A 23,435-nucleotide genomic window follows, 5' to 3' on the forward strand; every position below is an offset into this window, starting at 1 on the left:
ATTTCATTTTCTAGTTGGGCCTATGAGCTCTTTGAAGGGGTGAGCATATGGTCTTACTCTCTGCTTCTGCTTTCCCTCCTCCCCTCCACATACCACACAATGCTCAGCATAGAACACACGCTCAGCATAGAACATGCGCTCAGCGTAGAATATGCGCTCAGCAAATGTCTGCTGCAGGATCAGTCGGATTCTGAATAAGACCTGTTGCTGAGATGTACATCTGTGACCTCATTATGTCATCACTGAGTGTCAGTGTCCCCATTTCACTGGGAGTGGAAAGGGAGGAAGGAGGACCCACAGGCACGCCAAAGTTGAACAACCTCAGGTAGTTCTAGAGCTCATCTAAAACCTAAGACTCTTTTGATGCTGAAGAGGCCCTTGCCTGCTCAGTTCAGTGTAGCTGCAAGCATTTATGGAGTCCTGTCCTCAGGCCAGCATGGGAGGGCAAGGGTGCGTGTATGTGTGCACGCACCTGTGCGTGAGTACAGGCAGGAGTGGAAGGAGAAGGAGAAAGTGCAAAATGACCGAGATGTAGTCCTCCCCTCAAGAGGCTTGTATTCTGGAGGAGGAGCCAGGGTGAGCACTGTCATTTAGAAAGGGCCTGTCAGCCAGCCTTTTGGGGTGTCAGGATGGGCGGGGGGGCAGCAATTCGGTTGCATGTAGCTTATTACAAATTGTTCAAGGAAGATGAGTTGGGGTCCTTCCTGTTGCTTTCCCTAGAGCCTCTTTTGCCATTGATGCTGACTTGCCTGCCAGCCAACCAGGCCTTACCTCCCTCCTCTTCTGCCCTGGACCAATGACTGGCAGGTTCTACAGCTGCTTGGCAATTCCAGGGCAGACGCTGTACCTCCAGGCACAGTCCACCAGGTGGTGCAAAACAAATGAAACACCCGTCCTTGTGGTCCATTCAGCTTCTCAAACCTGAAATTGGACAGCTGATGAGCAACTCTCTTTCTGAGAATTTTCCACTCTGAGTTCAGCCAGAATGGTATGAAAATCTACCCCGGAAACCTATAAAGAAGGTCTGGAATAGCTTTAAGGATTAAGAGGTATTCTACATGGGCAGACAGGAGGCACTTGCCTCCACATGGACTCTAGGAGACCTGCTGCTCTCACCCCAAATATTCTTCCACCTCCTGGCTCAGAGCTAAATGCCACAAAATGGTAAAGGAGTTCAGATGTTAATGCCCTGGTGAGAAGAAATAATGTCTCATATCTATTTAGAGCAGTGGTTCTCAACCTGTGGGTTGAGACCCTTTTGGGGGTCGAACGGCCCTTTCACAGGGGTGGCCTAAACCAACGGAAAACACATATATAATTACATATTATTTTTGTGATTAATCACTATGCTTTAATTATGTTCAATTTGTAACAATGAAAATACATCCTGCATATCAGATATTTACATGACGATTCATAACAGTAGCAACATTACAGTTATGAAGTAGCAACGAAAATAATTTTATGGTTGGGGGTCACCACAACATGAGGAACTGTATTAAAGGGTCACGGCATTAGGAAGGTTGAGAACCACTGATTTAGAGCCTTGCATGTACTTTCATAACTTTGATTTCATTAGAACAGCCTAACAACCCTGTGAAGTAGGTGATGTTATTTATTGTCATTTTATAGATGAGGAAACCAAGGGTCAGAGACAGTGAGAGAATCCCAGGACTATACACACATGCTCAGAGATAGAGTTTCTAGATCATGGAGATCGTCAAGTATTGAACACCTTGCTCCTTTTACTCTACTTTTTACTCCAGTTGTCTCTTTAAATGACTAGAATCCAGGTGTTTTTTTTTAAAAAAGCGGATAGAGGAAAAGGCTGCATAGGAGAGGACTAGGGCCCAGAGACCAAATGTACTTCTCCAAGTTTTCTAGTTTTCTAGGTGTGAGTGTGTGTGTGAGTGTGTGTGTGTGTGTGAGAGAGAGAGAGAGAGAGAGAGAGAGAGAGAGAGAGAGAAAGAGAGAGAGATTGAGAGAGGTGGCAAACTCACATGCACATACATGCATACAGTGAGCCTTACCTTCTGTAGATACCTTTTAATTCAACTTGGTTGCACTGGACTTCTGCTGTGGCAGTGAAATATATTAGAAAAATCAAGTTCTAAACAAGAAATGGTAGAAAAGAATAGATAGAAGCTCTGTGCTTGTTAAATCAAAATTACACCAATACCCCAATATACCACAGTGCTGGGCCAGGAACGTTCAAGTTCATGCCAAGTGTTCAAGTTCTTCCTTAGTTTCCTTTCTGAGCTGCCCATGCTGGTCCCCTTCTGGTGACCATGTAGGCAGCCTGGTGTGAACCCATCACTGAACATGCTCTGCAGCTCTCATTCTCACCTTTCCCTCCACAGAGCCCACCAGACTGTCACAGCACTCAGAGCCTGCCAGGGGACCAACAGATCCTTCCGAATCATCTGTGCTGAAGGCATGAATGAACGGTCACGACTTAATGGGCTGCTCCTTCTGAGTAACACAGAAGCGAATGTTTTCTTTTATTCAAAGCTTTATACACAATGTAAAACAAAGCAATATGGAGGCCTCAGGCCTGATATTGGCCAGGTCTGCAGGGTTTCTAAGAATCCTGCCCACCACACGAGGAGTCTGTGCAGCCCGCCCATGGAGTCCGCCTTGCAGCGGGCCCTTGGAGGTGTTTTCTGATAGGGGTCATCTACTCAGGCAAAGTCGTTCCTATCTTTCCCCTTGTTTCTCATTTTAGTGCCCTTGGTCTAGCTGAGAATTTCAGGACATCCAACCTGGGTTATTGTAGTAATCTTCTTATTGGCTATTTCTTCCCCAGTCTCCTTGTACTTTCATCCTAGAGGTGGCTGACAAACAACTTTTTTAAAAAAAATAAAATTCAGATTGGATCATTTTGCTTTCCTTCTTGAAAATCCTAAATGTCTCCCCTGTCTCTATTTTTCAAATAGTAGCTTTACTGAAATATAATTAACATAGCACACCATTCACTTATTTACATTGCACAATTCAATGGTTTTTATTATACTCGAAGTGTTCTACAACCATCACCATCGTTCTGGACTGAATTGTGTGTCCCTAAAACTCTTATGTTGAACTCCTAACCCAAGTCCTTCAGACTGTGGCTGCTTTGGGGGATAGCCCCTTTAAAAGCTAATTAAGATGAGTTCATATGACTCAATATGACTGGTGTCCTTCTAAGACAGTGGTTCTCAACCTTGGCTGCACATTAGAATCACCTGGGGATCTTTTTAAAATCCTGATTTCTGGGCCTTATTCTGGAGAAATGCAGCCAAGGTTGAGAACCACTGTTCTAAGAAGAGGAAATTAGAACAGACAACTCAAGACCAAGGACTAACACATGAGGACACAGAAGCCTAACAGAGAGGCCTCAGAAGAACCCAAGTGAACCCAAGAAGAACCTTGATCTTGGACCTCCAGAACTGTGAGAAAGTAAATTTCTGTTGCTTAAATCACCCAGTGTGTGTATTTTGTTATGCCAACCACAGCAAACTAATGCATCCACAATTTAATTTTAGAACATTTTCATCATCCCAGAAAAAAAATCTATACCCACTTTAGTCATTTCCCACTTCTCTCCATTTCTCTTAGGCATAGGTGGCCACTAATCCACTTTCTGTTCTATAGGTTTGTTGATTCTGGGCATTTCATATACATAAAACCAAATAGGGTATGTTTTTTTTTTTAAACTAGCTTCTTTCACTTAGAATAATGTTTTCAAGATTCATCCATGTTGTGAGCATGTATCTATAATTCATTTCTTTTATTGCTGAATGACGCTCCATTATGTAGACATACAACATTTTTTCTATCCAATCATCAGTTGACAGGCATTTGGGTTGTTTCCATTTTTTGGTTATGAATAAATCTGCCAGGACAACCATGTATAAGCTTTTACGTGTGTGAATGCCGGAAGCCGGTTCATCCTTGCTGCTTGACACAGATGCTGCAGGAAGGAGGCATCTGCACGGCGTATGTTTCGGGGGACCTGGCGTATATAAAATACTGTTCTTAATATGTTTGCTCCTCTTAGCACTGTGTGTTTTAACCAGGGTCACCTCTCTGAGAAAGGTTGTTTCCCAGGTAGGGATTTTTCCCTGAAGTTAGGGAGGGGATAAAATCCCTTAACTAAGTGCCAGGCGGGTAGTTAATCACTTTAACTACAAACAATCATGCTTAAGCTACATAATCTGTACTCCCTGGAATGGAGATAAGAAACGCCCTAACCTTTGCAATAGAAATTGACAGGATTAAAATCAACTGGTATAAATACAGATGTAAGAAGACAATAAACACCAGAACCTGGGACCAGAACTTGGCCAGAACTTCGCTGGAGATCCTGACGAGAACTTCTCTGGAGATCCTAGCCAGAACTTCACCGGAGATCCTAAACTCCAGCTTCGGGGGCGTTGGTGGAGCCGGTGAGGACAACGATGACCTCAGGAGCCAGCCCTCAGCTTGTAGATCCCATGCCAACCGTGGAGGAGCTCTACCGCAACTATGGCATCCTGGCCGATGCCATGGAGCAAGTGGGCCAGCATAAAGATGCCTATCAAGTGATATTGGATGGTGTGAAAGGTGGTACCAAGGAAAAAAGATTAGCAGCTCAGTTTATTCCAAAATTCTTTAAGCATTTTCCAGAATTGGCTGAGTCTGCTATCAATGCACAGTTAGACCTCTGTGAGGATGAAGATGTATCAATTCGACGTCAAGCAATTAAAGAGCTTCCTCAATTTGCCACTGGAGAAAATCTTCCCCGAGTGGCAGATATTCTAACCCAACTTTTGCAAACAGATGACTCTGCAGAATTTAACTTAGTGAACAATGCCCTATTAAGTATATTTAAGATGGATGCAAAAGGGACTTTAGGTGGCTTATTTAGCCAAATCCTTCAAGGAGAAGACATTGTTAGAGAACGAGCAATCAAATTCCTTTCTACAAAACTTAAGACTTTACCAGATGAGGTCTTAACAAAGGAAGTAGAGGAACTTATACTAACTGAATCCAAAAAGGTCCTAGAAGATGTGACTGGTGAAGAATTTGTCCCGTTCATGAAGATACTGTCTGGGTTAAAGAGCTTACAGACAGTGAGTGGAAGACAGCAACTTGTAGAGTTGGTGGCTGAACAGGCTGACCTAGAACAAACCTTCAACCCGTCAGATCCCGACTGTGTGGACAGGCTCTTACAGTGCACTCAGCAGGCGGTTCCCCTCTTGTCGAAAAACGTGCATTCCACAAGGTTTGTGACTTACTTCTGTGAGCAGGTTCTACCTAACCTCAGCTCCTTAACTCCTCCAGTGGAGGGTCTTGATATACAGTTGGAGTTATTGAAACTGTTGGCGGAAATGAGTTCATTTTGTGGTGACATGGAAAAGCTAGAAACAAATTTAAGGAAATTGTTTGATAAGCTATTGGAGTACATGCCTCTCCCTCCAGAAGAAGCAGAAAATGGGGAGAATGCTGGTAATGAAGAACCTAAGCTGCAATTCAGTTATGTGGAATGTTTGTTGTACAGCTTCCACCAGTTCGGTAGAAAACTTCCAGATTTCTTAACAGCCAAACTGAATGCAGAAAAGCTCAAAGATTTTAAAATTAGGCTGCAGTACTTTGCACGGGGCCTGCAGGTTTATATCAGACAACTTCGCTTGGCTCTCCAGGGTAAAACAGGCGAGGCCTTAAAAACAGACGAGAACAAGATTAAAGTTGTTGCATTGAAAATAACAAATAATATCAATGTTTTAATCAAGGATCTCCTCCACATTCCTCCCTCTTATAAGAGCACAGTAACATTATCCTGGAAACCTGTACAGAAGGTTGAAATTGGGCAAAAGAGGGCCACTGAAGATACAACTTCTGGTTCACCACCCAAGAAATCTCCAGCAGGACCAAAAAGAGATGCAAGGCAGATTTATAATCCCCCTAGTGGGAAATATAGCAGCAATTTGGGCAACTTTAATTATGAGCAGAGAGGAGCCTTCAGGGGAAGTAGAGGTGGCCGAGGTTGGGGAGCACGAGGAAATCGTAGTCGGGGAAGACTCTACTGAATAAGACATCTCATTCTTCAGCATCGTCATGAGCTTAACACACTTAAATTATACTACTCATTGGATTGCCGGGGATGTCCCTTAAAAGGACTGCTGCCTTCAGCTAAAAACTTACTGTTCTTTATACCTTTGTATGTATGATCTACTTTTGTAATAGACCATGGTTGTGTCCAAGGTAAAACCACAGCGATATTTTTGGATGCTTTGTGCGAAATCTTGTTTTTGCAATATCATCATTATTCAGACTTCATATTGTGAATCTTTTAAACATCTTAATAATTTGTTGAGAGCTATTCAAATCTAAAATATAATGAAATTCTATTTCTGATACTAATCAAACAACTGGCTTGTGAAAATGCTAATAATACCTGTCAGGCTTTATTAAGGCCGATTTGAAGAACGGGAACTATAAATGATTTTATAAAACAGTGTGCTGATGTAAGTCCAGCATTTATACAGGGTGTAGCTATAGCTGCAGCTCTCAAAGGGGAGAAATACCCTCAATATGTACAGGGCATAGGACAAGCCAGCAATAATACAGGTAATAAAAGAAATATGAACTGCTACTCTTGTGGCTTATCTGGGCACTTTAGCAGAGAATGCCCAAATAGAAATAATAATGCTCAAGCCAGATGGAAAGCTCCTCAACAGCCTGGAAATACATCAGGGAATAATATTAATCCTCTAAAAACCCTTTGTCCCCGATGTCAGAAAGGATTCCATTGGGCAAAGGAATGTAGATCAAAATACCATAAAAATGGTCGGCCTTTAAATTCTACAAATAGCTCCCAAGGAGGTTATATCCCATCACCTCAATTGGGAAAGTTGAGAAGGGGCCTGCCCCAAGCCCCTGCAATAATAGGGGCATCAACCCTCAACCCCTCTGCAAATTTCCATCAGTCAGTGACCTCTTCAGGGCAACCCCAGGCAGTGCAGGATTGGACCTCCATTCAACCACTCACGCAATACTAACCCCAGACTTGCCAGTAGCAGCCATTCCTACAGGAGTGTCGGGGCCACTGCCTGAGGGAACTGTAGGATTAATATTAGGGCGGAGCTCCACCTCGTTACAGGGGATCTTAGTCATCCCAGGAGTTGTTGATGCAGACTACACAGGAGAAATACAGAATTTACTTTCCCCACCCACCACAACTATACAGATTCAGCCCAACCAGAGAATTGCCCAATTACTCCTGTTACCAATACATAAAATAGGGACAGCTGTTACCCAGGAAGCTAGAGGGGCCGGAGGCTTTGGATCTAGTGATGCAGCATTTTGGATACAAGAAATCCATGCTACTAGACCTAAACAAATTTTACAAATTCAGGGAAAACCAATTGAAGGTATATTAGATACAGGAGCAGATGTTTCCTGCATAGCAGGGAAGGATTGGCCCTCTTCGTGGCCCACGCACACCACCTCCACTTCCCTAGTAGGACTAGGCAAGGCATCTAATGTAAAAAAGAGTTCTCAGATTTTAACTTGGGCTGATGAAGATCAACATTCAGGAACATTCTGTCCCTATGTAATTACGACTATCCCCTTTACATTATGGGGAAGAGATATCTTGTCTCAAATGGGAGTTCTATTATATAGCCCCAGTGATAGAGTAACATCACAGATGCTAGACATGGGATTTAATCCAGAAAAGGGATTAGGAAAAGAAAGTAATACCTCACACTCCTCTACAGGATTTATAACTGGGGCCATTGCCCTTAGGACTGCTGATCCCATAGTCTGGAAATCATCACAACCAGTATGGGTTGAGCAATGGCCATTAACATCTGAGAAAATATCAGCAGCCCGACAATTAATTGATCAGCAATTAGCAGAGGGACATATAGAGCCATCAAATAGTCCCTGGAACACACCCAAATTTGTAATAAGAAAGAAATCAGGCAAGTGGAGACTTTTGCAAGATCTTAGAGCCATAAATGCCACCATGGAAGATATGGGCTCCTTACAACCTGGATTTCCCTCCCCTGTGGCAATTCCACAGGAGTATTGTGTTGTTGTTATTGACTTACAGGATTGTTTTTTCACTATACCTCTTCACCCGGCTGATTGTCAAAGATTTGCATTCAGCATACCATCAGAAAACTTTAAACAGCCTTATCAGAGATATCAATGGAAGGTTCTCCCACAAGAGATGAAAAATAGTCCTACATTATGTCAAAAGTTTGCAGATCAGGCATTGCAAGTTATTAGAAAGAAATTTTCAGATCTATATCTTATTCATTATATGGATGATATTTTACTAGTTCATAAAGATCGGGCTACTTTACAGGAAATTCTTATTCAGACCGTCCTTGCTTTAGAAGACCATGGTCTAAAAATAGCCCCAGAAAAGATTCAGACTGAACCTTCTTTTTCCTACTTAGGCAGAATATTACATACCTCTACTATCACCCATCAGCCTTTACAATTAAGAAAAGATCATTTAAACACATTAAATGATTATCAGAAACTATTAGGTGATATCAACTGGGTCAGGTCATATCTAAAAATAATCACTCTTGACTTAAAACCTCTATTTGACATTTTAAAGGGAGATTCTAACCCTAAGTCTCCCCGACAATTAACTGTAGAAGGAGAAAAAGCTATAGCAAAAATAGAACAGGCCATCAATAAACAGCAACTACAGTATCTAGATTATTCCAAATCTTGGGCCTTAATTATTCTAGCCACTAAATATACTCCTACAGGATGTTTATGGCAGGAAGGACCATTAGAATGGATACATTTACCTGTCACTGCTAGGAAGATTGTACCATCCTATCCTTCCCTAGTGGCCACTCTCATTATCAAAGGTAGACGAAGCAGTATTGAACTCTTTGGAAGAGAAGTTACTGAGATAATAATACCTTATAAAAGAGAACAATTAGACACACTATTACAATTTGAAGAAGAGTGGCAAATAGCTATAGGTAACTTCCTAGGACAAATTTTACATCATTTGCCAAAATCACCTATATTGCAATTTCTCTCCCTACATCCGTTCATATTTCCTATTAAATGTTCAAAAGACCCATTATCACCTCCTGCCTCCTTAGTATTCACAGATGGTTCCTCTAATGGTAAGGAGTAACAATCATTGACTCAATAACCCATGTTCAACAAACCCTAGAGACGTCAGCCCAGAGAACAGAGCTTTTGGCAGTCATTTATGTGTTTGAACAATTGCAACAGGTTCCCTTTAACTTGTACACTGACTCTCAATATATAGTTAAATTATTTCCTCATATTGAGACTGCTTCTCTCCCACAAGGAAGAACAGCCATTTTCTCTTTGTTAACTCAGCTACAAACTTACATTCATAAACGAGAAAAGGCTTTCTATATTGGACATATTAGAGCTCATTCCTGCCTACCAGGACCCTTAAGCAAAGGAAATTATCAGGTGGATCTACTAACTCGCCCAGTAGTTTGTACAGCTCTAGAAGAAGCCCGGCAGTCTCATGCCATTCACCATCAAAATGCTTCTGCTCTCCGTCTATATTATAGCATATCTAGAGAAGCTGCTCGAAGTATTGTGCGTGACTGCGGCCATTGCCCTACTCATTTTCCTAGCCCTGCTACTGGAGTTAATCCAAGAGGACTTAGACCCTGTAACTTATGGCAGATGGATATTACTCATGTCCCATCTTTTGGCAAACTTTGCTATGTGCATGTTTGTATTGATACCTTTTCTCATGTTATCCTTGCTTCTGCACGTACAGGAGAAGCCTTTAAAGATGTAAGTCAACATTTATTCTAATGTTTTTCCTACCTAGGAATACCAAGGGCACTTAAAACAGACAATGGGCCTGCCTATACCTCTAGAGCTTTTAAAAACTTATGCTCTATATTCGTCATTGCACATACTACAGGAATACCCTACAATCCTCAAGGCCAAGCGATAGTAGAAAGGGCTCACCAAACTTTAAAAACACAAATTAAAAAATTACAAGAAAATGAGTTTAAATATTCCTCTCCTCATCATGTTCTACAACACACTCTATTTGTAATTAATATACTAAATGTAGATTCTGAGGGAAATTCCCCGATGTACAGACATTGGAACCCTGATCTAACTAAACCCAAAGTCCTCGTCAAATGGAGAGACTTGCTTACAGGAGCCTGGAAGGGACCTTATGTACTTTTAACCTGGGGGAGAGGATATGCTTGTATATTTCCACAGGACGCAGACTCACCTGTGTGGATTCCAGACCGTCTAGTCCGACCTTATGTCTCACCACCCTCAGTCTCCGCCTCACCCTAGCACACCTGACCAGTGCCCGTCTGCAGCAGATGTGCAGCCCTGAGCTGGAACAATCTGTCATTGGGAGGATCACATGTGCCTCCTTTTTGTCTCTCCATATGTCCCAGCTTTGCCCCACATCTCCTTTCCTTTTTCTTTCTTTTTTTTTTAATCTGACTGCTTGTTTGCTGGTTCTTTGGCCTTTCTCCTCTCCTGAACACAGCCTTTTCTAGAATCTCCCTACCCTACTGTTCCAGGAAGGGCACCTCCCTTTTATGCCATGACTAGGGGTGTTTGGTTTATGCTCCATACGTGGAGTTGTCTTGTGCCAAGAGCCTGACATCCTGGGCTGAGAAAGCCCTGTCCCAGGACTCTCCTTTGTCCTGTATTGGCCCCTCTTACCCTTGTGTCAAGAGGGACCCTCTTCTTACAATCCAATTGCCCATAGCTGTTGCCTGAGCTCTCTGTTCATGCTGAGGTTGAAGCCTCATGGTGGCTGGTACCATGGATCTGTCTCTTGCCCAATGGTGTGAGCTGGGCGCCCCCTGGAGAAGAAACCTGGGTTCCCCAAGATATGTGATCAATGCCGGGGCCCCGCCAGCAGGCGAGGGGATCCCAAGGCAGTTGCTGGGCGTGGAGGCCACGGGGGCATAGGCTACCAAGGAGACAGAACTGAACCTCACATCACCCTGCTTGGCCCCGGAGGATGGCTGGTTAGCCAGAGACGGGTAAGATTCCTCAGGGAAGGAACAACCTAAGACAGGCACAGTCGCAGAGGGGCCATCAGGAGACAACTTGGGGGTCAACAGAGGTGGGGCACAGATCCTCACCCCCCCAACTATGCAGGGGCTTGAACACTAGCCCCTTCTGAGGGAGGTCTCCTGCCCCCATGGCTGCTTCCCGCTTCCCACGCCCAGCTCAGATCAGGACCCAGGTAAAGACAGAGAATGGCTGACAGTAGCTGCCCTCTCACTGCAACAGGACTTGTTTCCAATTTCTACCTTGGACCACAGGGAAAGGGGCAGCTGAAGGAAAGGGCTGTGTCAGGATGCTGCCTTCTTCACTTTCTTCTCCCTCTTTTTTCTAAACACTTCCATGCCTTGTAGTTCTTTTGCTTTCTCTTCTTTTTCTCTCTACTACCCTCCATCTTCCATATCAGCTAACCCAGAGGGCACAGCTTACTCCTCCTCAGACACCAACACCACCATCAAGCACGGCCCTTATGGATCCTTTGATGCAGCCCTTCAAATCGCTGATGCTTCGGGAAGCTTATCGTCAGTGATGCTGCCCACTAGCCAGACCAACAAAGACAATCAAACCAACAACTTGAGGACAGCTGAAATCCCTTGACTGAAGAGGCCGGCAACCTTCTACAGGAACGGGGCTCCTTGTGTGCTCCATCCACTATGTTTATAGCTATGCTCACTGTCATTGCTTGCCAGTCTTCTTCCGAGTCTTGAACCGCCCAGTCTGAGAGGTGGCCGCTGATTTGCATGTGCTGTCATTTAAAGAGTAGGAAGGGGGGAATTTGCCGGAAGCCAGTCCATCCTTGCTGCTTGACACAGACGCTGCAGGAAGGAGGCATCTGCACGGCATATGTTTTGGGGGACCTGGCATATATAGCATACTGTTCTTAATATGTTTGCTCCCCTTAGTGCTGTGTGTTTTAACCAGGGTCACCTCTCCGAGAAAGGTTGTTTCCCCAGGTAGGGATTTTTCCCTGAAGTTAGGGAGGGGATAAAACCCCTTAACTAAGTGCCAGGTGGGGTAGTTAATCACTTTAACTACAAACAATCACGCTTAAGCTACATAATCTTTACTCCCTGGAATGGAGATAAGAAACGCCCTAACCTTTGCAATAGAAATTGACAGGATTAAAATCAACTGGTATAAATACAGATGTAACAAGATAATAAACACCAGAACCTGGGACCAGAATTTGGCCAGAACTTCGCTGGAGATCCTGACCAGAACTTGGCTGGAGATCCTAGCCAGAACTTGGCTAGAGATCCTGGCTAGACTGCTGATCAACTGAAGGCTGTCTCCGCGTCATTCCTTCTTTGCCGACTCCGTCCACACCTTTGGGGACCCCTGGACCTGCTGGGGTTGGACCCCAGCATATGAACATATGTTTTTATTTCTTTTGTGAACATATCTTAGAGTGGAAATGCTTGGTCATATGGTAACTTTATGTTGAACATTTTGAGGAATTGCCAAACTGTTTCCAAAGGTTATACCATTTTACATCTTCCTCAGCCATGGATGAGATTTCCAATTTCTCCACATTCTGGAGAGTACTTATTATGGTCTGTATTTTTGATAATAATTATCCTTGTGAATGTGAAGTAGTATCTCTTAGGGTTTTGATTTAGATTTTTCTAAGGGCTAATTTTTGTTTTGTTTTATTTTGAACATCTTTTCATATGATTATTGGCCTTTTTATATCTTTTTTGGAATAATGTTTATTCAGACTTTCAGACTTACACTTTTTAAAAAATCCTCACCAGGGGATATTTTATTCATTGATTTTTAGAGAGAGTGAAAGAGAGAGGGAAAGATAGAGAGAAACATTGATGTGAGAGAAACGCATTGACTGGTTGCCTCCTGCACTCACCCTGATCAGGTCCTGGGCCGGGGAGGAGCCTGCAGTCGAGGTACATGCCCTTGACCAGAATCAAACCCAGGACCCTTCAGTCCACAGGCTGACATACTATCCACTGAGCCAGATTGGCTGGGGCCAGACCTATACATTTTTAATTGATTTGTCTTTTTATTATTGAGTAGTAAGGGTTTATTATATATTCTGGATATAAGTCCCTTATCAGATACACAACTTACAAATGTTACAAACTCCCATCTTGTGGGTTTTCTTACTTTCTTGATGGTACTTTTGCAGCTTGATTAAGTTAAATCTATTTTTCTTTTGTTGCTTGGGCTTTTGGTGTCCTATCCTCTAAGAAATCATTGCCCAATCCAGGATGACTAAGATTTACTTCTATGCTTTATTCTAAGAGTTTTATACTTTTAGTTCTGACATTTAGGTCTGTGACCCATTTTGAGTTTATTTTTCTGTATGTTACTAGGCAAAGAGTTCTATTTCTTTTTTTTTTTTCTTTTTTTTTTAAATTGTTTTTAGATATGTAGCTGTCCCAATACCATTTACTGAAAAGGCTTCCTTCTCTGTTGAATTGTCCTGGCACACTTGTTGAAAAGAAATTGAGCATCAATCAATGTAAAACTTTATTTCTAGACTCTCAATTCTACTGATCTATATGTCTGTCCTTATGGCAGTACCATACTGTCTTGATTATTATAGCTTTAGAGTAAGTTTTGATATAAGATAGTATAAGTCCTCCAACTTTATTATTATTTTTCAAGATTGTTTGGCTATTCTAGGTTATTGCATTTCTACATAAATTCTAGGATCAGCTTGTCAATCAGCTTGTAAAGAATCCAGGTGAAATTTTGATAGAATTGTACTGAATCTGCCCTAACCGGTTTGGCTCAGTGGATAGAGCTTCGGCCTGCGGACTGAAAGGTCCCAGGTTCGATTCTGGTCAAGGGCATGTACCTTGGTTGTGGGCACATCGCCAGTAGGGGTTGTGCAGGAGGCAGCTGATCAATGTTTCTCTCTCATCGATGTTTCTATCTCTCTATCCCTTTCCCTTCTTCTCTGTGAAAAATCAATAAAATATATTTTTAAAAAAATCAATAAAATATATATATTTTAAAAGAATTGTACTGAATCCATTTAACAATGTGGGGGGTATTGCCATCCTACAATAGTAAAAATAAACATGGGGTTTCTTTCTACTTATTTCCGTATTCTTTAATTTTTCCATCAATATTCTACAGCTTCCAGTGTAGGTCTTCCACTTCTTTTGTTGAACTTCCTTTTTTTCCTAAGTATTTTACTTTTTAAGTCCTATTATATTTGAAATTATTTTTAAATGTTGTTTGTGGATTGTTCATTGGTAGTTTACAGAAATACAACTGACTTTGCATATTGCTTTTGTAAACTGCAACCTTGCGAACTTGTTTCTTCTAATATGGCTTCTCAGGGCTTGCAGTGCACGTGATCGCGCCTTCTGTGACTAGGAACAGTGTTACTTCCTCCTTTCTGATCTGGATGACTTTTATTTATTTTTCTTGACTAATCATTCGGTCCAGAGCCTCATCTACAATGCTGAGTAATAGTGGTAAGCAGACATCATTGCCATGTCCCTAATCTTACGGGGAAAACATTCGGTCTTTTACTATTAAATATTACACTAATTACGGGTTTTCCATATATGTTCTTTATTAGGTTAAGAAATTCTGTTCTATTCCTAGTTTGTTAAGTGCTTTTATCATTAAAGGTTGCTGAGTTCTGTTAAATGCTTTTTTCTGTGTTTATTGAGATGACCATGCCGTTTTTGTTCTTTATTCTAGTAATATCATGTATTACATTAATTTTCAGATGTTAAAGCAACTTTGTATTCCTGAGACAAAACCCACTTACATGTTGCTGGACTTGGTTTGCTAGTATTTTGTTGGATATTTTTGCATCTATGTTCCTAAGAAATATTGATCTTCAGTTTCCTTTTTTGGGGACATCTTTAGTTTTGGTGTCAGTATGATAATGGCTTTATAGAATAAGTTGGGAAGTTTTTCCTCCCTTTTCTATTTTCTGGATGAGTTTGTGAAAGATTGGCATTCATTCCTCTTTGAATGTCTTACAGAATTTAAAAGTGAAGTCACCTGAGCCCAGGCTTCTTTTTTGTTGAAAGTTTAAAAATTATTAATTAAATCTTGTTTTTATAGGCCCATTCTGATTTTCTGTTTCTTCTTGACAATTTTTGTAACTTATGTTTTTCCAGGGAATTTGTTCATTTCATTGATGTTATCTAATTTGGTAACACATAGTTGTTCATAGTGTTCTCTTATACTTATTTTTATTTCTGCAAGGTCTGTAGAGATGTTCTCTGTTTCATTCCTAATTCCAGTAATGTAAGTCTTCTCTTTTTCTTGTTCAGGATAGCTAATGATTTGTTAATTATGTTCATAATATCAAAGAACCAACCTTTGATTTTGTTAATTTTCTCTATTGTTTTTCTATTTTTCTACTTCACTTATTTCCACTAATATTATTTTCTTCTTTCCTGCTTTGAGCATAGTTTGTTTCTATTTTCTCATTTCTTATATCAAAAGTGAAGCTATTCAATTGATATCTTTTTTCCTAAGAAATATATGCATTTACAACTATAAATTTTTTTTCTAAGCACTCTTATATCCCATAAGTTTTGATATGTTGTATTTTGTCATTTTTCTCAAAGTATTTTCTATTTCCCTCGTGATTCCTTTCTTAACTCAATTGTTATTTAGGAGTGTGTTGTTTTAAATCCATATATTTCTATATTTTCCAAATTTACTTCTGTTATTGATTTCTAATTTCATTCCATTGTAGTCAGAGAACATACTTTGTATTATTTCAGTCTTTTATATCTGTTGCAGCTTCTCTTAGAGCCTATCATATGTTCTGTTCTGGAGAATATGTGCTTATGAAGAATGCATATTCTGCTGTTGGCGGTGGAGTGTTTTATTGGGTAGATGTCTCTTAGGTCCAGTTAGTTTAGTGTGTCCACATTTTTTATACTCTTGTTGATCTTCAGTTTAGTTGTTTTATCAAGTATTCAAAGTAGGGTATTGAAGTCTTTAACTATTATTGTTGGATTATATATTTCTCCCTTTAATTCTATATATTTTTGTTTTGTGTATTTTGGGGGTCTCCTGTTACGAGCATATGTATTCATAATTGTTATATCTTTCTGATGGCTTGAGTCTTTTACAATTATACAATGTCTGTCTTTATTTTTAGTAAAGTTTTTCTTTGTTTTAAAAACTATTTTGAAAATAAAATAAAGAGAAAAAAGTCTATTTTGTCTCATAGACACAGTATAGCCAATCTAGCTTTCTTACAGTTGCAATTTGCATGATATATTTTTTCTATCTTTTTACTTTCAAACTACATATATTTCCATCTAAAGTGTTTCTCTTGTCTTTTTTTCTCATTCTGGCAATCATTGCCTTTTAATTGGTTTGTTTAATTCAGTCACACCAATGTTCATAGTGACATGGTTTGATTTATGTCTGCCATTTCGCTTTTGTTTTTTATATATTTCTATACTTACATAGAGTGGATATTTTCTAGTGTAACATTGTAATTTCTTTAATAGTTTTAAAACTAATTTTCAAGCTAATTTCTTAGTGACTACCCTAGGGATTATATTAAAACTGTTTCTTTATCAGAAAATATATGTTTATATATCAGAATCAGATTTGTACTAATATAATTCCAATGAGATAAACTTTGCCCTTATATAGCTCCATTCCTCCTTCCATATTTTGCTATTATTTTTATAACATATCACATGTATAACCTAACCATCCCTTGTTGATATTATTACTTTATATATTTTAGTTTTTTAATGAGCTAAGAGAAAAGAGTAAATGCATATTTATATATTGTTAAAAAATATTTACCTATTTATTTACCATTTCTTCCTGTGTTACTTATTTACTTGAATGTAGTTTTGTTCCTACAAATATTTGTCAAGTGTGTTACATTTCTATATTTTGTAGGTCTAGTAATAAATGATATACATATTGTTATATGCAATTGCTTTCAAAATCATTTCAGAGAAGAAACAAAGGAAATATTCAATTATACTGTATTTTATGATTAACTATATTAACCATTATTGGCACACTGTTTTTTCTTGTGGATTTGAATTACTGTTGGGTGTCACTTCTTTTCAGTTTGAAGAATTTCCTTCAGTCTTTTTTATAAGACAGGTCTGCTAACAATGAATTCTCTCAATATTTCTAATCTTGGAATGTCTTAAGTTTGCCTTAATTTTTGAAAGATAGTTTTGCTGTATATAATATTTTGTTTCCCTTTTTTTGGTTAATCTTCATAGATTTTTAGAGAGAGTGGAGGGGAGGGAATGGGGAGAAGAGAGAGAGAGAGAGAGAGAGAGAGAGAGAGAAATGTTGATGTGAGAGAGACACATCGATTGGTTGCCTCCCATACATGCCCCAACCAAATCCGGGGATTGAACCTGCACCCCAGCTAAGTGCCCTTGACCTGGTATCAAACCCTCACATTCTGACTACTGAGCTACACTGGCCAGTGCTGGTTTCCTTTTTAAATCAGTACTTTGAACATATCATCCACTGACTTCTGGCCTCTCTTGTTATTTTCTGAGAAGTAAGCTGTTAATCTCACTGGGGCTTCTTTCTGTATATTGCTGTTTTCAAGATTTTTTTCTTTGTCTTTGTCTTTGAACATTTGATTATTTTGGCACAGACTTCTTTGCATCTATCCTACTTTGAGTTCATTGAGCTTTTTTGGTATACAGATTAATGTTTTCATAAAATTTGTGGAAATTTCAGCTATCATTGCTTCAAATATTTTTGTGCTCCTGTCTTTCTTCTAATATTTCCATTTGGCATATATTTGAGTGCTTAAATACTGCCCCATATTTTTCTGAGGTTCTGCTCATTTCATTTCATTCTTTTTTCTTTTCATTTTCAGATTGCATAATCTCATTAATCTATTTATAATTTTCCAATATTTTCTTTCTCCAGCTTATATCTCCTGTTTAGCCCTTATAGTGAACTTTTTATTCCTGTTATTGCATACTGTACCTCCAGAATTTCCATTGGATTATTTTAAAAATAATTTTCGTCTAATATTGATAATCTATATTTGATGAGACATTGCCACCATGTCTTTAATTCTTTAGATAGGGTTTTCTTTGGACATATTTCTAATAGCTGCTTTTAGAACTGTGTATTAAGCTTTTGTACAAGTAGTTTTGTTGCTTGCTTCTTTTCCTGTATATGGATCATATCTTCTTGTTTCTTTTCATGTCTCATAATTTTTTGTTAAAACTTTACATTTTAGATAACATACAGTAGTAACATTTCTGGATACTCATCTCCTCTCTCTTGGAATGTAAAAATGGGCAGTGAGATGAATGTACTGTTAGATCCAACTTCTAATCTATTCCCTTGCATTATCTTTCCCAGAAAATAGTCATTGTAGGTGTTGAAGACATACTGAAGAAAGAGAAGTAGAGAGACATCCAGGAAAGAAAAGATTGAGAAGAGGTATAAACATTCTCCATTCTAGAGGATAAGATATATATCTCTTTCCTACCTCCCCAGGTTGAATATTACTGGATGTTTGAAGTGAAAGAACAGCTGGAAGGAGAGTCAAAGTGAGGAGGAAACTGGTCTTGCCAGGCCTGTCAGGACATAAAAACTGAACAATGCACTGCCCTGGGGCGGAGGAGGTCATTATCGCTGGCCCTAGGACAGATCATCTGATATGACCTGGGAGCCCCCGACACCTGGGGGTCTTCCTGTAGGCCCACAAGGGGGTGGAACCATATCTGCAAGACAAAGACCTCAGAAGATTATAAAAAGCGAAGCCTCTGTATGTTACTTCACTCTGATTTGGAAATTATTTCCAGGAGTCCACTAGTCACTAGTGTTAATAAATGGGTCCCTCCCTTTCTCTAGGAAGTGTGCTTGGTATTTCTTTGCTCTTCTGTAACAAAAGGAAATAGAAAATACTATTCTGTATTCTCTTTTTGAGAATAGTATTTTGATTCTACACAGAACTCCTCCTCCTCCTTCTTCTTTTTCTTCTTCTTCTCTCCTCCTCCTCCTCCTCCTCCTTCTCCTCCTCCTCCTCCTCCTCCTTCTCTTCCTTCTTCACCCTATGAACTGTGTGCTTATGGAAAATGAATGAGGGAAGACAAAGTCCAGGGGGGAAAAAAAGGAGCTATGACTACTTAGCATCTATAAGAACTGGGGCCATGTGTTTTCTGTCTAAATCATCTAGTGTAGGTAGCTAGAAAAGTAAAACACATTTTAAAGAGCAAAATTTCTACTCATTAGGAAGAGTTTGAACTTGAATGCATTGTGTCCCCTGTGTTGTTCTGGTCTGCCAACATCCCTTGTTTTTCCATAATATCACCCCCCTTCATTTGGAGGAACATCTTCTACATTTCTCATGTTCAAGGAGAGCAGTTAATTACAGTACTTACCTACCTATACTCACTGATGTGGGCCTGTGACTCTGCTTGTTCAGTTCTTCCTCCATATTTTATGAATATTACTGTACTCATGTAGTAAACTTTTTTCCATTCCTAGGTCAAAGTCCTCCTCCGACCCTGCACTGTTGATTGCAATAAAAAATACCTAGACACCCAGACTTATGTGGTAGATGATTCTTTAGAACTTGATTGTAGCTGATGACACACCTAACATGATAGTATTACTAGTCCAATAACATGGATAACAAAGCAAATTTTTAAATTCAAAAATAGTAAAAAAAAAAAAAAAAGAAAAGAGAATGATTCTGAAATGAAGATCTATTTAAAAGAGCTTGAAACTACCCCACCCCCATTTTATTTTATTTATTTATTTATTTATTTATTTATTTATTTATTTATTTATTTATTTTTTACACACTACTACAGAGGAAATATTGCAAGGACAGCTGGATGCCAGAATGCCTAGATTCAGAATTTGGACAGGGGACTGAAAGGGAAGTGGAAGAGGCCAAGCTCTTTCTTTAAATTACTTTAAAGAGGAAAACAAAGAGCTAACTGTAATGCAGAAACAGTATAAGAAAATCCTGCGCATACCACCAAAGCCAGTTCTGTACCTTAGCTGTTTCCTCCTTAAATCCCTCTCCATTGGGACTTCTGCACCATCTGTGCCCTGTCTGATACTGCACTTCATATTAGCACCTTAGCCTGCCAGTTAGAGCACCTCCCGCTGGAGGGGCTGCTGTTGCCACCACCAGTGCAGGCCCTGTTGGCAGGTTCCACAGTGGTCCTATCCAGGGGCTTTGCTTTTTTTTTTTTTACTGTTATCTGTCACCAGTCTGTCCTTCCAAGCCTCCCTCTCACCGCTGACTTGCCCTTTGTGCTCTGTTGCTGGGCCCTCTGCTAATACTATGCCATAGCTCTCTGATACTGTCCCCTTTTTGTTCTGATCCTACTGTAGTCTTTCCCAGAGATGACAGGACTCTGTCTTCCCCACTGGCAGAAAAGGTAAATTCTTCAACACCTCTTTCCACAACCCCCCTTCCAAACAAAAATCTGTCCTTGGTTCACAAACATGAATTCTGTTGGTTAGCTTTTTCATTCAGTGCTTCTTGGGACTCAGAATGCAAGGATCTATAGATAAAACACAGGTTCCAATTTCATAATGGCAGGCTTTCTCCTTGCTCTTTCATGAGGATGAGAAGGGACATACTCCGTAGTCTGACATTCCCTGAAGAAGCACTGGATCCAGTCCCATAGCCTTTCTTCTGGTTTCATCTTAATTTTTCAATTACGATTTACGTTCAATATTATTCTGGATTAGTTTCAGATATAAAGTGGTTAGACAACTTAACACCAGAAAAACAAGCAACCCAATGAAAAAGTGGACAGAAGACCTGACACTTCCCCAAGGAAGACATGTAGATGGACAATAGACATATGAAAAGTTGCTCAACATCACGAATCATCAGAGAAATGCAAATCAAAACCACAGGAAGACACCACTTCAAACCTGTCAGAATGGCTATCACCAGTAAGTCAAAAAAACAAGTGTTGGTGAGGGTGTAGAGAAAAGGAAACCCACCTGCACTCTTAGTGGGAATGAAAGTTGGTGCAACCACTATGGGAAACAGTGTGGAGGCTCCTCAAAAAATTAAAAATGAAATTGTCTTATGATCCAGTGATTCCACGTCTGGGAATACATATGAAGAAACTCAAAATATGAATTTGTAAGAATATATGACCTCCATGTTCATTGCAATGTTATTTACAATAGCCAAGATAGGAAAGCAACCCAAGTGCCCAATAGACGAATGGAAAAAAACAGCTGTGATATACTTACATAGTAGAATACTACTTTTTGATTCCTCAGTGGGAGACTACAATCAGCTTCATACTCTTAGGGCTATAGCTCTATAATGTCCTATCACAGCTAGAAAATATGCTTTTCTTTCATCCTCTTCCCTATTTCTATTGAAGATAGTCCCACCTGTCTTTAGGAGGAAAATCCTTTTTATTTCTTCAATGAACTTGCTTTGTGACTCCAGCTGTCCCTCCTTCCCCTCCCGCACATATGCAGTTACACGAAGTCACATCATCAAGGCCTCACTCATCATGAGCAATTCTAGACTATCAGCCTTTCATGTGACAGTACATTTTGGGGGACTTTATATAGTGAGAAGACATAATGATCCTTCTATGCAGAGCAAATTTGACACATCTCCAACAAATCTATTCATCTCAACAGACTCCTTCAGCTCTAAAGTTAAAGGCACATGCAATGTATAGGCAATTGACATTACCCCTCCTCAAACATCCAGTGTTTGAACACTGGGAGACTGTCAACTTTACTTTTCCTCCTGTTTTTCAGAGACATTCATCAACTTGCACATGCTAATCTGTACACTTCATATTCATTAGAGAAAAATGAGGGAGAGAAAGGGCAACAAGTAGGAAAGAATTGAGAGAAGCATTTCAGAGTTTAGGGAATGAATCTTAGTACTTTATTTCATTACCTTTAAAGATTAAATTCAAAAAAAGGGTAAAAAATGATAATTTACAAAATATGACAGATTTTAGGAAAGCATTTTTAATATTATGAGGCTGTATAAAAGGTCCTAAGGAAACACACCACCATTTTGATCATGAGGAAAAGATTTTTAAAAAATTGAAAGAGCAGCATTACATTTTTAAAAATCAGAATGAATGACACACATGCCTCACATAAAATAAGTCTGTGTTGGAAAGATTCAAAATACTTCAGATTGAAGCTCAGTTGGTATTTATTGATTGCTTACTACATATAAAGGTTTAGATCTCATGTGTGATCTCATCAAACACCCAAAGTAATTTCATAATATTGCCATCATTATTTCCATTTTACAGATGAGAAAATTGAAGCTTCAGTCAGTTAAATTATTTCCCTGAAGTCAAAGTGGAGAGACAGAAGGAATCCTTCCTAATGTTCTTCCCCCACCTCCTTTTGTAGGTGGTGGGAGCTGCACTAGGTGGTTAGACCCATGGGCTCAGACTGGACCTGGGTTCAGTAACTGCTGGGGTCCAACCCCAGCGGGTCCAGGGGTCCCCAAAGGTGTGGACGGAGTGGGCGAAGAAGGAATGACACAGAGGCAGCATTCAGTTGATCAGCAACCTAGCCAGGACCTCTAGCCAAGTACTCCAGCCAAGTTCTGGTTAGGATCTCCAGCAAAGTTCTGGCCATGTTCTGGTTAGGATCTGATGTTTATTGTCTTGTTACATCTGTATTTATACCAGTTGATTTTAATCCTGTCAATTTCTATTGCAAAGGTTAGGGCCTTTCTTATCTCCATTCCAGGGAGTAAAGATTATGTAGCTTAAGTGTGATTGTTTGTAGTTAAAGTGATTAACTACCTGCCTGGCACTTAGTTAAGGGGTTGTATCCCCTCCCTAACCTCAGGGAAAAATCCCCACCTGGGGAAACAACCTTTCTCGGAGAGGTGACCTTGGTTAAAACAGATGGCGTTAAGGAGAGCAAACATATTAAGAACAATATGCTATATATGCCAGGTCCCTTGAAACATATGCTGTGCAGATGTTTCTTTCCTGCAGCGACTGTGTCAAGCAGCAAGGATGGACCGGCTTTTGGCAAGTAACCTTGGTACTTGAGTTCTTCTGGCTAGGAAAGAATTCAGAGCCAAGACTCAAACTGTAAGAGAACATTTACTGTATTTTTGCATGTATAAGGCACTATTTTTCTCTAAAACCATTAGACTGAAAATCGAGGGGCATCTTATACACAAAAATTAGCCAAGGAGGCAGCCGTGTGTGTGTGTAGCTGCCCACACCTTGTCAAACAGGCTTCCTCCAATCACAAGCCTTATTGTTACTGACATCAGCTGATGCCATAATTGGAGACAGAGGAGGAGAGTGCACAAATGCAACCGGGACCACCAGAGTGTTCTGAGCCCATAAAGATATCAAAAAATAAAAAGATAAATACCAGTAAGTGATGGTCTTACTCTGAAAAATTCAAACTGAATGTAATCAGCTATGCAAAAGAGC

The 23,435-nt window shown here is 39.9% G+C and overlaps 1 pseudogene; it reads left to right on the forward strand.

The window, feature by feature from the left end:
* The first annotated feature begins 4,475 nt into the window (after positions 1-4,475).
* LOC139009969 (apoptosis inhibitor 5 pseudogene) lies at positions 4,476-6,261 on the forward strand (annotated as a pseudogene).
* Positions 6,262-23,435: the final 17,174 nt, after the last annotated feature.

Source organism: Myotis yumanensis, unplaced genomic scaffold (genome assembly GCF_028538775.1).
Source record: "Myotis yumanensis isolate MYYU_CA2020_CCGP unplaced genomic scaffold, mMyoYum1.0.hap1 SCAF_5, whole genome shotgun sequence".
In the NCBI taxonomy this organism is placed as follows: domain Eukaryota; kingdom Metazoa; phylum Chordata; class Mammalia; order Chiroptera; family Vespertilionidae; genus Myotis; species Myotis yumanensis.